Source organism: Babylonia areolata, chromosome 25, assembly GCF_041734735.1.
Source record: "Babylonia areolata isolate BAREFJ2019XMU chromosome 25, ASM4173473v1, whole genome shotgun sequence".
NCBI classification, from domain to species: domain Eukaryota; kingdom Metazoa; phylum Mollusca; class Gastropoda; order Neogastropoda; family Buccinidae; genus Babylonia; species Babylonia areolata.
This window is the reverse complement of record NC_134900.1, coordinates 21,098,633-21,113,943: the sequence shown is the minus strand read 5'-3', so window position 1 is coordinate 21,113,943 and position 15,311 is coordinate 21,098,633. Positions and strand designations below refer to the sequence as shown.

At 51.0% G+C, this 15,311-nt stretch overlaps 1 protein-coding gene across 1 annotated transcript in view; it reads left to right on the top strand.

Moving 5' to 3' along the window:
• LOC143299898 (transmembrane protein adipocyte-associated 1 homolog) overlaps positions 1-15,311 on the top strand; it is a 119,270-nt gene that overhangs the window by 91,814 nt on the left and 12,145 nt on the right. The window lies entirely within an intron of this gene.

Sequence of the window (15,311 nt, the reverse complement as noted above, 5' to 3'; positions counted from 1 at the left end):
GTGAAGATTTCCCCTCACAAAGGTCTCAACTGCTCAAAGGGAGTCATCAGATGCCCGGAGTTGAAAGGTGTGTCTGAGGCCGAGATCAAGAGCGAACTGTCCTCTCAGGGAGTGACCGATGTGTACAGGGTGACGGTGAGGAAGGGGTCGGACAGAGTCCCGACCAACACTTTCTTCCTCACCTTCTGCTGCCCGGATGTCCCCAAGGACATTCGGGTCGGATACCTGCTAGTTAATGTCAGCCTGTACGTACCGTCCCCTCTGAGATGCTTTAAGTGTCAGAAATTCGGACACGTGAGAGACCGATGTAAGGAGGAAGAGGCGTGTGGCACCTGTTCGAAGGCGGCGCACCAGGGCGATTGCGTCAGTGCAGCCCTGTGTGCGAACTGCGGAGGTGGCCACCCGTCCTCATCGAAGGACTGCCCCGCCTGGAAGAAAGAAAAACAAATTCAGAAAGTCAAGACAGAACAGAAAATTTCCTTCTTTGAGGCAAGGAAACGGGTGGAGGCCACGTCGCCTAGGGCGTCGTATGCCTCTGTCGTCAGATCCGGGACGGTGGACGTCGCGGTCCAGACGACGTCCACAGGAACGCAGACGGACGACTTAACCGCCTCGTCGGAACCGTTGGCCTTGGGTGGAGGCGCTGTGTCCACCCCTTCCCATCCTGCGCGGCAGTCCTCAGGGGCTGCTGGGCGGGAGAGAAAAGCCTCGGGCGGAGGCACGTTGTCCGCCTCCCGCCCCACCCCACCCCCCGGCCCCCCTCGCCCCGCCTCTCGTCTGCCTGGCCCTCGGGCTGGCGGAAGTGGCCGGAAGCCCCCCGCACCTCCAAAACTCAAGGAGGGGAGGGCTGCGGCCACGGCGGGATCGGGAGGGGCCGAGGTGGTGGATATTCCGACCCGGTCGGAACCCGAAAAATTTATGTCAAAGAACAAATATTCCATCCTGGCGGACCTTGAGCCACTGCAAGTGGAGGAGCAGGGGGTAGCGATGGAATAGGCTGCTGCTTTATTTTTTTTTTTTAAAAACCTTTTTAATGGCAGTGATCCACTGGAATATCCGGGGATTCTATGCCAACTTCCAGGAACTCCAGCTGCTTTGTCGTGCTTTGAAACCTTCAGTGCTGGCACTGCAGGAGACTCTGCAAAGAGATGGCAAGGTTTTATCTCTCTCTGGTTTTAACTCCGTTTTTAAACCCGCTCAACCGAAGCAAGAGGGGTTGACGGGAGGTGTCGCTCTTTTTATTCGAAAGTCCCTTTTATACAGTACAGTTCTTTTAAGCACCCCTTTACAGGCGGTGGCAGTCAGAGTCACGCTCGAGAAAACCATCACTGTCTGCTCTCTCTACCTTCCCCCTTCCGTCCGTGTTCTGAGGCAGGACCTCATGATCCTGGTCGACCAGCTCCCACGTCCGTTTTTACTGTTGGGTGACTTCAACGGACACTCCCCGCTCTGGGGAAGTGAGATGACATCAGCCCGAGGTCTTCTCTTAGAAAACCTTCTCTCTAACATGGACTTGTGCTGTCTTAACGACAAGTCTCCCACTTACCTGCATCTGTCCTCTGGAAAGCTCTCGTGTTTAGATCTGTCGGTCTGCGATCCATCGTTGGTCCTTGACTACGAGTGGAAAGTGCACGACGATCTGCACGGGAGTGACCACTTTCCTGTCGTCCTCCGCCCCACAGATGGAGAAGGTGACTCTCTGCCTGACCGCCTGTACTACGACAAAGCAGACTGGAGTTTTTTTACCACCAAGATAAGAGCGGAGCTGCAGGAAGAAACAGTATTGAAAAGCAAGGACCCTGCTGACGCTCTGACTCGGATCGTTTTAGATTGCGCCAAAGCAGCAGTCCCATCGTCTACCTCCAAGCCTCAGGTCCCTAGAACGCCCTGGTTCAACGCGGAATGTCGGGAGGCCCGCAAGTCTCGGAAGAGAGCGCAGCGACGCGTCTTTCGGAGACCGGAGTCCGATAGCGTTCGAACCCATCAACAGCTGAGGGCGAAAGCCAGGTATGTTTTTAAAAAGAGCCAGAGGAAGTCTTGGAGAGATTTCTGCTCTTCCTTAACCTCCAACACACCCAAGAAGAAAGTGTGGAGGGTTTTAAAAAGAATTAAGGGCAAAAACGCATGCCCGACCTTCCACCATCTTAAACTTTCAGACGCTCTGGTCACAGAGAAGAAAGCAGTTGCCAATTTGCTGGCCTCCACAATAGAACAGAACTCGAGATCTGCTAACAAATCTGCTCGCTTTCTTAAAACCAAAAACCTGTCAGAAAAAACACCATGTAACTTCTTTTCCGACAACACAGAGAATTACAACCTTCCTTTCACAATGAACGAACTTAAATCTGCCCTTCAGACCTGTACGGATTCCTGTCCAGGAATGGACGAAGTCCATTATAAACTCCTAAAGCACCTTCCCCAAACCTGTCTGGACACCCTGCTTAAAGTTTATAACCACATCTGGGTCACAGGTTTCTTTCCACCCTCCTGACGGAAAGCCCTCATAATCCCACTGCCGAAACCGGGAAAAGACCCCTCGAACCCCTCCAACTACCGCCCAATTGCACTGACCAGCTGCGTCTGCAAACTTATGGAGAAGATGGTCAACGGTAGACTGATGTGGAAACTAGAGACCGACGGCCTTCTGGCGAAGGAACAATGCGGTTTCCGCAAGCATCGCTCTACCGTTGACCATCTGGTTCGTCTGGAAACCACGATAAGAAATGCTTTCGTCAACAAACAACATGTGGTGGCCATATTTTTTTACCTGGAGAAAGCTTACGATACCACGTGGAAATTTGGTATTCTTTCCGACTTGCACAAGCTCGGCTTCCGAGGACACCTGCCTCAGTTTATCCACAATTTTTTACAAGACAGACAATTCCAGGTGAGAGTCGGCACCACCCTGTCCGACATTCACGAGCATGAGCTGGGTGTCCCGCAGGGGAGCATCCTGTTGCCGGCTCTGTTCAGCATCAAAATTAATGACATCGTTCAATCCGTTCAGAAAGGATCGGACAGCTCGCTGTTCGTGGATGATTTTGCCTTATATGCAACCGGCAGCACGTACGCCAGCATCCAGCGACGGCTTCAGCTCTGCGTCAACAAAATCCAGTGTTGGGCAGAGGAGAATGGCTTCACATTTTCGTCCTCCAAAACTGAATGCATCCACTTTCATAATTTTCGCCAATTCTATCAGGACCCTGAAATCCGTCTGGGAACATCCACCATCCCGGCGGTCAAGGAAGCCAGATTTCTAGGGGTCGTCTTCGATCAGAAGCTGAATTTTCTCAGCCACATTAAACAGCTGAAAATATCTTGCCTAAAAGCCCTGAACATCATCCGAGTTGTGGCACACACGAACTGGGGTGCTGATAAGAGGACTCTCTTGCACCTCTACAGAGCCCTGGTCCGGTCCAAACTGGATTATGGAAGTGTTGTATACGGCTCGGCCAGACCGTCCTACCTGAAACTGTTGGACCCTGTACACCACCAAGGGCTCCGTCTCAGCTTAGGTGCTTTCCGCACCACCCCTGTGCACAGCCTGTACGCAGAGGCGGGGGAACCACCTCTTTCCAACCGCAGACTGAAGCTGACCCTGAACTATTATTTGAAATTGTTTTCGGAACCTACAAACCCTGCTTACGATGCTGTATTCAACAACCCTTTCGATAAGAAATTTACAGACAACCCAAACTGCATACCTCCTCTCGGACTCCGCATTCAGCCGCACTTGGAAAATGCCGATCTGGATGTCAGTGGCATCTCAGATTTCTCTAAGTTCCCTGACAGCCCCCCGTGGACCTTTACAACACCTGAGGTCCGATTCGATCTGGCCTCGTACCGTAAGGACACCACCAGTTCTCTGGCCTACAGAACCTACTTTTCGGAACTGTGCCACAAATTCCCCACCTTTCAAGGCATCTTCACTGACGGTTCCAAGTCAGAGGACGGAGTCGCCGCATCTGCGTTCTGTCCCGCCTTTCTTGACCGGCCCTCAACGGAACACATCCTGTCTGACAGCTCGGTATACACCGCGGAACTGACCGCACTGGTCCTGGGGTTAAAAATGGTTCTCTCTTCTAAACAGAAGAGATTCATGATCTTTTCCGACTCCTTATCAGCCCTGGAGGCGATCGCCTGCAGGAATATCACTCATCCCAAACTGCTGGAATTTTATGAAACTTTTACTCTCGCAACGAAGAAAGGATACGAGGTTGTGTTGGCCTGGGTTCCCGGACATGTTGGCATTCGTGGTAACGAAAGGGCGGACCTGCTGGCCAGGAACGCTGTAAAGAAAGAATTGTCCAGATCCTTGGTACCCTATACAGACATGAAGCAGAAGGTCAATACTTATGTTAAGGATCTTTGGCAAGAGAAGTGGAACACCCAGATGGACAACAAGCTCTTCCAGATCCGTCCGGACCTGGGGGAGACCCTCCCTTCGGGGGTGAAGAACAGAAAGGAGGAATCTGTGCTGTGCAGACTGCGTACGGGGCACACTTTTTTTACTCATTCTTACTTGTTGAAGGGGGAGGAGGCCCCTCGATGCGTTCCCTGTGACGAGCCTCTCACCGTGAAACACGTGCTCCTTGACTGTTGGGATCTGCATGACGTTAGACGCAGACATTACACGGCGGTTTCTTTGAAGACTTTGTTTCGTGATGTCCCTCCGTGGGCGCTGATGGACTTCTTAAAAGAAGTGAACCTTTTTAACCAGATTTGAAGGTTTTAAACTATGGAAGTTTTTTTTTAACTTTGGAGTGGAAAGTTTGAAGTGGTGACTCGTTTTAATTGGTTGTTTTTTTTTTTAGCCTTGTAGCAGTAATTGACGCGGCGATAGCCTTGAGATGGCCTTAGTGGTCGGCGAGGCTCTAAGCACCATAATTTCATTTCATTTCATTTCAACTTTTCACCATCTTAAACTATCAGACGCTCTGGTCACAGAGAAGAAAGCAGTTGCTAATTTGCTTGCCTCCACAATCGAACTGAACTCTAGATCTGCCAACAAATCTGCTCGGTTTCTCAAAACCAAAAACCTGAAAGAAAAAACACCCTGCGACTTCTCTTCCGACAACACAGACAGCTACAATCTTCCTTTCACTATGAATGAACTAAAATCTGCCCTTCAGACCTGCACGGATTCCTCTCCAGGAATGGACGAGGTCCATTATAAAATTTTAAAACATCTTCCCGAAACCTGTCTGGACACCCTGCTCAAAGTTTACAACCACATCTGGATTACAGGCTTTTTTCCACCCTCCTGGCAGAAAGCCCGCATAATCCCGGTGCCAAAACCAGGAAAAGACCCCTCGAACCCCTCCAACTACCGCCCAATAGCACTGACCAGCTGCATCTGCAAACTGATGGAGCCTCCCGAAACCTGGAGGGGGTCAGGCTGGTGTTCTCCTGACCCACTCCCGGGAGGGTCACTACCTTGTCGTGGTCGGGAGGCTTAGTGGCCAGTGATCGAGCGAGCTATGTCGGCGGGGGCATCAGTGCTTCTTGGGGTTTGGTGCTCTGGTCCCAGGTCTTAATTGACAGCCTACATAGCCATCATAGCTGTTAGGGCTGAATAAGTGGTGGTTTTGTACTGATGCCCCTGATAGGGCTTCCCATGCCGAACAGGTCGTGAGTGAGGCCCAAACTAAACGTGACCCACTGTCCCTTTCGCTATTCTTTGTTCTTCTTTTTACCGCCTCTTTTCTGTCCTCAGCTCCCCATCAAGCCTTCTTTTCCACATTCTTTTTTTCTCTGCGGCCTTCTTTAGGCCCGCCGTGTTTGCCGTGCGGCGCGACCTGTGATGGAGGGGAATGAGATCCTGGGGATTGAGAGAGCACGCTGCTCTCAACACATCCCTTTGGCTCGGACCTCTCCTAAGACAGGCGGCACACATTGGCCCGTGTGTGTCAATCGGCTACCCCTTCGTGGGGCTGGGTCAAGACTGGCAGTTTAGTGGCTGACGAAGGTAACCCCCGTAGTGCTCGGCTCTCTGTCCCCGGGAGCTGGGCATGATCGGGGGGGAGCACGTTGGAGCTGGGCTGCTGGTTGTATATCCCTCCTGAAACCTGGAAGGGGTCAAGCTGGTGTTCCCTTGACCCTGGCCCCTAAGTTGGACCCCATGGTGGGTGGGTAAGGGAGGGATGAATTCACATTTTTCTTTCAACATGAATCCTAAACAAATACACCCCCCCAAACTCGGAAAAAGACGACGACAGGGAACGGACGACTCAGACTCTGAGTCGGAGGTCGTCGAGACCTCTGGTTTTTGGCCATCATGGCTAGTGATGGAGGGCGCTGATGCCGACAAGCCCTTGTCAGCTCTCAGCCCCTTCGCTGTCCAGAAGGGCTTTCAGTGCCTGGCAGGATCGCTCAGATCCATCAAGAGGCTGAGGAGCGGAGCGTTTTTAGTACAGACAGAATCCAAAAGACAGACACAGCTCCTTCTGAAGGCGACCACTTTCGTGGATAGGGCAGTGAAGATTTCCCCTCACAAAGGTCTCAACTGCTCTAAGGGAGTCATCAGATGCCCGGAGTTGAAAGGTGTGTCTGAGGCCGAGATCAAGAGCGAACTGTCCTCTCAGGGAGTGACCGATGTGTACAGGGTGACGGTGAGGAAGGGGTCGGACAGAGTCCCGACCAACACTTTCTTCCTCACCTTCTGCTGCCCGGATGTCCCCAAGGACATTCGGGTCGGATACCTGCTAGTTAATGTCAGCCTGTACGTACCGTCCCCTCTGAGATGCTTTAAGTGTCAGAAATTCGGACACGTGAGAGACAGATGTAAGGAGGAAGAGGCGTGTGGCACCTGTTCGAAGGCGGCGCACCAGGGCGATTGCGTCAGTGCAGCCCTGTGTGCGAACTGCGGAGGTGGCCACCCGTCCTCATCGAAGGACTGCCCCGCCTGGAAGAAAGAAAAACAAATTCAGAAAGTCAAGACAGAACAGAAAATTTCCTTCTTTGAGGCAAGGAAACAGGTGGAGGCCGCGTCGCCTAGGACGTCGTATGCCTCTGTCGTCAGATCCGGGACGGTGGACGTCGCAGTCCAGACGACGTCCACAGGAACGCAGACGGACGACTTAACCGCCTCGTCGGAACCGTCGGCCTTGGGTGGAGGCGCTGTGTCCACCCCTTCCCATCCTGCGCGGCAGTCCTCAGGGGCTGCTGGGCGGGAGAGAAAAGCCTCGGGCGGAGGCACGTTGTCCGCCTCCCGCCCCACCCCACCCCCCGGCCCCCCTCGCCCCGCCTCTCGTCTGCCTGGCCCTCGGGCTGGCGGAAGTGGCCGGAAGCCCCCCGCACCTCCAAAACTCAAGGAGGGGAGGGCTGCGGCCACGGCGGGATCGGGAGGGGCCGAGGTGGTGGATATTTCGACCCGGTCGGAACCTGAAAAATTTATGTCAAAGAACAAATATTCCATCCTGGCGGACCTTGAGCCACCGCAAGTGGAGGAGCAGGGGGTAGCGATGGAATAGGCTGCTGCTTTATTTTTTTTTTTTTTTTTTTTTTTTAAAAACCTTTTTAATGGCAGTGATCCACTGGAATATCCGGGGATTCTATGCCAACTTCCAGGAACTCCAGCTGCTTTGTCGTGCTTTGAAACCTTCAGTGCTGGCACTGCAGGAGACTCTGCAAAGAGATGGCAAGGTTTTATCTCTCTCTGGTTTTAACTCCGTTTTTAAACCCGCTCAACCGAAGCAAGAGGGGTTGACGGGAGGTGTCGCTCTTTTTATTCGAAAGTCCCTTTTATACAGTACAGTTCTTTTAAGCACCCCTTTACAGGCGGTGGCAGTCAGAGTCACGCTCGAGAAAACCATCACTGTCTGCTCTCTCTACCTTCCCCCTTCCGTCCGTGTTCTGAGGCAGGACCTCATGAACCTGGTCGACCAGCTCCCACGTCCGTTTTTACTGTTGGGCGACTTCAACGGACACTCCCCGCTCTGGGGAAGTGAGATGACATCAGCCCGAGGTCTTCTCTTAGAAAACCTTCTCTCTGACATGGACTTGTGCTGTCTTAACGACAAGTCTCCCACTTACCTGCATCTGTCCTCTGGAAAGCTCTCGTGTTTAGATCTGTCGGTCTAAGATCCATCGTTGGTCCTGGACTACGAGTGGAAAGTGCACGACGATCTGCACGGGAGTGACCACTTTCCTGTCGTCCTCCGCCCCACAGATGGAGAAGGTGACTCTCTGCCTGACCGCCTGTACTACGACAAAGCAGACTGGAGTTTTTTTACCACCAAGATAAGAGCTGAGCTGCAGGAAGAAACAGTATTGAAAAGCAAGGACCCTGCTGACGCTCTGACTCGGATCGTTTTAGATTGCGCCAAAGCAGCAGTCCCATCGTCTACCTCCAAGCCTCAGGTCCCTAGAACGCCCTGGTTCAACGCGGAATGTCGGGAGGCCCGCAAGTCTCGGAAGAGAGCGCAGCGACGCGTCTTTCGGAGACCGGAGTCCGATAGCGTTCGAACCCATCAACAGCTGAGGGCGAAAGCCAGGTATGTTTTTAAAAAGAGCCAGAGGAAGTCTTGGAGAGATTTCTGCTCTTCCTTAACCTCCAACACACCCAAGAAGAAAGTGTGGAGGGTTTTAAAAAGAATTAAGGGCAAAAACGCATGCCCAACCTTCCACCATCTTAAACTTTCAGACGCTCTGGTCACAGAGAAGAAAGCAGTTGCCAATTTGCTTGCCTCCACAATAGAACAGAACTCGAGATCTGCTAACAAATCTGCTCGCTTTCTTAAAACCAAAAACCTGTCAGAAAAAACACCATGTAACTTCTTTTCCGACAACACAGAGAATTACAACCTTCCTTTCACAATGAACGAACTTAAATCTGCCCTTCAGACCTGTACGGATTCCTGTCCAGGAATGGACGAAGTCCATTATAAACTCCTAAAGCACCTTCCCCAAACCTGTCTGGACACCCTGCTTAAAGTTTATAACCACATCTGGGTCACAGGCTTCTTTCCACCCTCCTGGCGGAAAGCCCTCATAATCCCGCTGCCGTTTCCGCAAGCATCGCTCTACCGTTGACCATCTGGTTCGTCTGGAAACCACGATAAGAAATGCTTTCGTCAACAAACAACATGTGGTGGCCATATTTTTTGACCTGGAGAAAGCTTACGATACCACGTGGAAATTTGGTATTCTTTCCGACTTGCACAAGCTCGGCTTCCGAGGACACCTGCCTCAGTTTATCCACAATTTTTTAAAAGACAGACAATTCCAGGTGAGAGTCGGCACCACCCTGTCCGACATTCACGAGCAGGAGCTGGGTGTCCCGCAGGGGAGCATCCTGTCGCCTGCTCTGTTCAGCATCAAAATTAATGACATCGTTCAATCCGTTCAGAAAGGATCGGACAGCTCGCTGTTCGTGGATGATTTTGCTTTATATGCAACCGGCAGCACGTACGCCAGCATCCAGCGACGGCTTCAGCTCTGCGTCAACAAAATCCAGTGTTGGGCAGAGGAGAATGGCTTCACATTTTCGTCCTCCAAAACTGAATGCATCCACTTTCATAATTTTCGCCAATTCTATCAGGACCCTGAAATCCGTCTGGGAACATCCACCATCCCGGCGGTCAAGGAAGCCAGATTTCTAGGGGTCGTCTTCGATCAGAAGCTGAATTTTCTCAGCCACATTAAACAGCTGAAAATATCTTGCCTAAAAGCCCTGAACATCATCCGAGTTGTGGCACACACGAACTGGGGTGCTGATAAGAGGACTCTCTTGCACCTCTACAGAGCCCTGGTCCGGTCCAAACTGGATTATGGAAGTGTTGTATACGGCTCGGCCAGACCGTCCTACCTGAAACTGTTGGACCCTGTACACCACCAAGGGCTCCGTCTCAGCTTGGGTGCTTTCCGCACCACCCCTGTGCACAGCCTGTATGCAGAGGCGGGGGAACCACCTCTTTCCAACCGCAGACTGAAGCTGACCCTGAACTATTATTTGAAATTGTTTTCGGAACCTACAAACCCTGCTTACGATGCTGTATTCAACAACCCTTTCGATAAGAAATTTACAGACAACCCAAACTGCATACCTCCTCTCGGACTCCGCATTCAGCCGCACTTGGAAAATGCCGATCTGGATGTCGGTGGCATCTCAGATTTCTCTAAGTTCCCTGACAGCCCCCCGTGGACCTTTACAACACCTGAGGTCCGATTTGATCTGGCCTCGCACCGTAAGGACACCACCAGTTCTCTGGCCTACAGAACCTACTTTTCGGAACTGTGCCACAAATTCCCCACCTTTCAAGGCATCTTCACTGACGGTTCCAAGTCAGAGGACGGAGTCGCCGCATCTGCGTTCTGCCCCGCCTTTCCTGACCGGCCCTCAACGGAACACATCCTGTCTGACAGCTCGGTATACACCGCGGAACTGACTGCACTGGTCCTGGGGTTAAAAATGGTTCTCTCTTCCAAACAGAAGAGATTCATGATCTTTTCCGACTCCTTATCAGCCCTGGAGGCGATCGCCTGCAGGAATATCACTCATCCCAAACTGCTGGAATTTTATGAAACTTTTACTCTCGCAACGAAGAAAGGATACGAGGTTGTGTTGGCCTGGGTTCCCGGACATGTTGGCATTCGTGGTAACGAAAGGGCGGACCTGCTGGCCAGGAACGCTGTAAAGAAAGAATTGTCCAGATCCTTGGTACCCTATACAGACATGAAGCGGAAGGTCAATTCTTACGTTAAAGATCTTTGGCAAGAGAAATGGAACACCCAGATAGACAACAAGCTCTTCCAGATCCGTCCGGACCTGGGGGAGACCCTCCCTTCGGGGGTGAAGAACAGAAAGGAGGAATCTGTGCTGTGCAGACTGCGTACGGGGCACACTTTTTTTACTCATTCTTACTTGTTGAAGGGGGAGGAGGCCCCTCGATGCGTTCCCTGTGACGAGCCTCTCACCGTGAAACACGTGCTCCTTGACTGTTGGGATCTGCATGACGTTAGACGCAGACATTACACGGCGGTTTCTTTGAAGACTTTGTTTCGTGATGTCCCTCCGTGGGCGCTGATGGACTTCTTAAAAGAAGTGAACCTTTTTAACCAGATTTGAAGGTTTTAAACTATGGAAGTTTTTTTTTTTTTTTTTTTTTTTTTTTTTTTTTTTTTTTTTTTTAAACTTTGGAGTGGAAAGTTTGAAGTGGTGACTCGTTTTAATTGGTTGTTTTTTTTAGCCTTGTAGTAGTAATTGACGCGGCGATAGCCTTGAGATGGCCTTAGTGGTCGGCGAGGCTCTAAGCACCATAATTTCATTTCATTTCAATCCCGCTGCCGAAACCGGGAAAAGACCCCTCGAACCCCTCCAACTACCGCCCAATTGCACTGACCAGCTGCGTCTGCAAACTGATGGAGAAGATGGTCAACGGTAGACTGATGTGGAAACTAGAGACCGACGGCCTTCTGGCGAAGGAACAGTGCGGTTTCCGCAAGCATCGCTCTACCGTTGACCATCTGGTTCGTCTGGAAACCACGATAAGAAATGCTTTCGTCAACAAACAACATGTGGTGGCCATATTTTTTGACCTGGAGAAAGCTTACGATACCACGTGGAAATTTGGTATTCTTTCCGACTTGCACAAGCTCGGCTTCCGAGGACACCTGCCTCAGTTTATCCACAATTTTTTACAAGACAGACAATTCCAGGTGAGAGTCGGCACCACCCTGTCCGACATTCACGAGCAGGAGCTGGGTGTCCCGCAGGGGAGCATCCTGTCGCCTGCTCTGTTCAGCATCAAAATTAATGACATCGTTCAATCCGTTCAGAAAGGATCGGACAGCTCGCTGTTCGTGGATGATTTTGCTTTATATGCAACCGGCAGCACGTACGCCAGCATCCAGCGACGGCTTCAGCTCTGCGTCAACAAAATCCAGTGTTGGGCAGAGGAGAATGGCTTCACATTTTCGTCCTCCAAAACTGAATGCATCCACTTTCATAATTTTCGCCAATTCTATCAGGACCCTGAAATCCGTCTGGGAACATCCACCATCCCGGCGGTCAAGGAAGCCAGATTTCTAGGGGTCGTCTTCGATCAGAAGCTGAATTTTCTCAGCCAGATTAAACAGCTGAAAATATCTTGCCTAAAAGCCCTGAACATCATCCGAGTTGTGGCACACACGAACTGGGGTGCTGATAAGAGGACTCTCTTGCACCTCTACAGAGCCCTGGTCCGGTCCAAACTGGATTATGGAAGTGTTGTATACGGCTCGGCCAGACCGTCCTACCTGAAACTGTTGGACCCTGTACACCACCAAGGGCTCCGTCTCAGCTTGGGTGCTTTCCGCACCACCCCTGTGCACAGCCTGTATGCAGAGGCGGGGGAACCGCCTCTTTCCAACCGCAGACTGAAGCTGACCCTGAACTATTATTTGAAATTGTTTTCGGAACCTACAAACCCTGCTTACGATGCTGTATTCAACAACCCTTTCGATAAGAAATTTACAGACAACCCAAACTGCATACCTCCTCTCGGACTCCGCATTCAACCGCACTTGGAAAATGCCGATCTGGATGTCGGTGGCATCTCAGATTTCTCTAAGTTCCCTGACAGCCCCCCGTGGACCTTTACAACACCTGAGGTCCGATTTGATCTGGCCTCGTACCGTAAGGACACCACCAGTTCTCTGGCCTACAGAACCTACTTTTCGGAACTGTGCCACAAATTCCCCACCTTTCAAGGCATCTTCACTGACGGTTCCAAGTCAGAGGACGGAGTCGCCGCATCTGCGTTCTGTCCCGCCTTTCCTGACCGGCCCTCAACAGAACACATCCTGTCTGACAGCTCGGTATACACCGCGGAACTGACCGCACTGGTCCTGGGGTTAAAAATGGTTCTCTCTTCCAAACAGAAGAGATTCATGATCTTTTCCGACTCCTTATCAGCCCTGGAGGTGATCGCCTGCAGGAATATCACTCATCCCAAACTGCTGGAATTTTATGAAACTTTTACTCTCGCAACGAAGAAAGGATACGAGGTTGTGTTGGCCTGGGTTCCCGGACATGTTGGCATTCGTGGTAACGAAAGGGCGGACCTGCTGGCCAGGAACGCTGTAAAGAAAGAATTGTCCAGATCCTTGGTACCCTATACAGACATGAAGCGGAAGGTCAATTCTTACGTTAAAGATCTTTGGCAAGAGAAATGGAACACCCAGATAGACAACAAGCTCTTCCAGATCCGTCCGGACCTGGGGGAGACCCTCCCTTCGGGGGTGAAGAACAGAAAGGAGGAATCTGTGCTGTGCAGACTGCGTACGGGGCACACTTTTTTTACTCATTCTTACTTGTTGAAGGGGGAGGAGGCCCCTCGATGCGTTCCCTGTGACGAGCCTCTCACCGTGAAACACGTGCTCCTTGACTGTTGGGATCTGCATGACGTTAGACGCAGACATTACACGGCGGTTTCTTTGAAGACTTTGTTTCGTGATGTCCCTCCGTGGGCGCTGATGGACTTCTTAAAAGAAGTGAACCTTTTTAACCAGATTTGAAGGTTTTTAAACTATGGAAGTTTTTTTTAAACTTTGGAGTGGAAAGTTTGAAGTGGTGACTCATTTTAATTGGTTGTTTTTTTAGCCTTGTAGTAGTAATTGACGCGGCGATAGCCTTGAGATGGCCTTAGTGGTCGGCGAGGCTCTAAGCACCATAATTTCATTTCATTTTTCAAACTGATGGAGAAGATGGTCAACGGATGACTGATGTGGAAACTAGAGACCGACAGCCTTCTGGCGAAAGAACAGTGCGGTTTCCACAAGCATCGATCTACCGTTGACCATCTGGTTCGTCTGGAAACCACTGTAAGAAATGCCTTTGTAAACAAACAGCATGTGGTGGCCATATTTTTTTACTAAGAGAAAGCTTACGATACCACCTGGAAATTTGGAATCCTCTCTGACCTGCACAAGCTCGGCTTCTGAGGACACCTGCCCCAGTTCATCCACAACTTCTTGCAAGACACAATTCCAGGTGAGGGACCACCCTGTCCGACATTCACGAGCAGGAGCTGGGTGTTTCGCAAGGGAGCGTTCTGTCGCTGGCTGTCTTCAGCATCAAAATTAACGACATCGTTCAGTCGGTTCAGAAGGGATCGGACAGCTCGCTTTTTGTGGACGATTTCGCCTTGTATGCAACTGGCAGCATGTATGCCAGCATCCAGCGATGGCTTCAGCTCTGTGTGGACAAAATTCAGTGTTGGGCAGAGAAAATGGTTTCACCTTTTCGTCCTCCAAAACTGAGTGTATTCATTTTCATAACTTTCGCCAGTTCTATCCGGACCCTGAAATCCGTCTGGGAAAATCCACCATCCCGGCAGTGAAGGAAGCCAAATTTTTAGGGGTCATTTTTGATCAGAAGTTGAACTTCCTCAGCCATATCAAACAGCTGAAAATATCTTGTCAAAAAGCCCCGAACATCATCAGAGTTGTGGCACACACACTGGGGTGCTGATAAGAGAATTTTCTTGCACCTTTACAGAGTCCTGGTCCGGTCCGAACTGGATTACGGAAGTGTAGTATACGGCTCGGCCAGACCGTCTTACCTGAAACTGCTGGACCCTATACACCACCAAGGGCTCTGTCTCAGCTTAGGTGCGTTCTGCACCACGCCTGTGCACAGCCTGTATGCAGAGGCGGGGGAACCGCCTCTCTCCAACTGCAGACTGAAGCTGACCCTAAACTATTACTTGAAACTGTTTTCTGAACCTACAAACCCTGCTTACGACGCTGTATTCAACAACCCCTTCAACAAGAAATTTAAAGACAACCCAAACTGCATCCCTCCTCTTGGACTCCGCATTCAGCCGCACATAGAATATGCCAGTCTGGATGTCGGTGGCATCTCAGACTTCTCCAAGTTCCCCGACAGCCCTCCGTGGACCTTTAGAACACCTGAGGTCCAATTCGATCTGGCCTCGTACCGTAAAGACTCCACCAGTGCACTGGCCTACAGAACTTACTTTTCAGAACTCTGCCACAAATTTCCCACTTTCCAAAGAATCTTCACTGACGGTTCCAAGTCATCTTCACTGACAGTTCCAAGTCAGAGGACGGAGTCGCTGCATCTGCGTTCTGTCCCGCCTTTCCTGACCAGCCCTCAACGAAATACATCCTATCTGACAGCTCAGTGTACACTGCGGAACTAACTGCACTGGTTCTGGCGGTAAAAATGGTTCTCTCTTCGAAACAAAAGAGATTCATGATCTTTTCCGACTCCTTGTCAACCCTGGAGGCGATCGCCTGCAGGAATATCATTCATCCCAAACTGCTGGAATTTTACGAAGCTTTTACTCTCGTAACGAAGAAAGGAT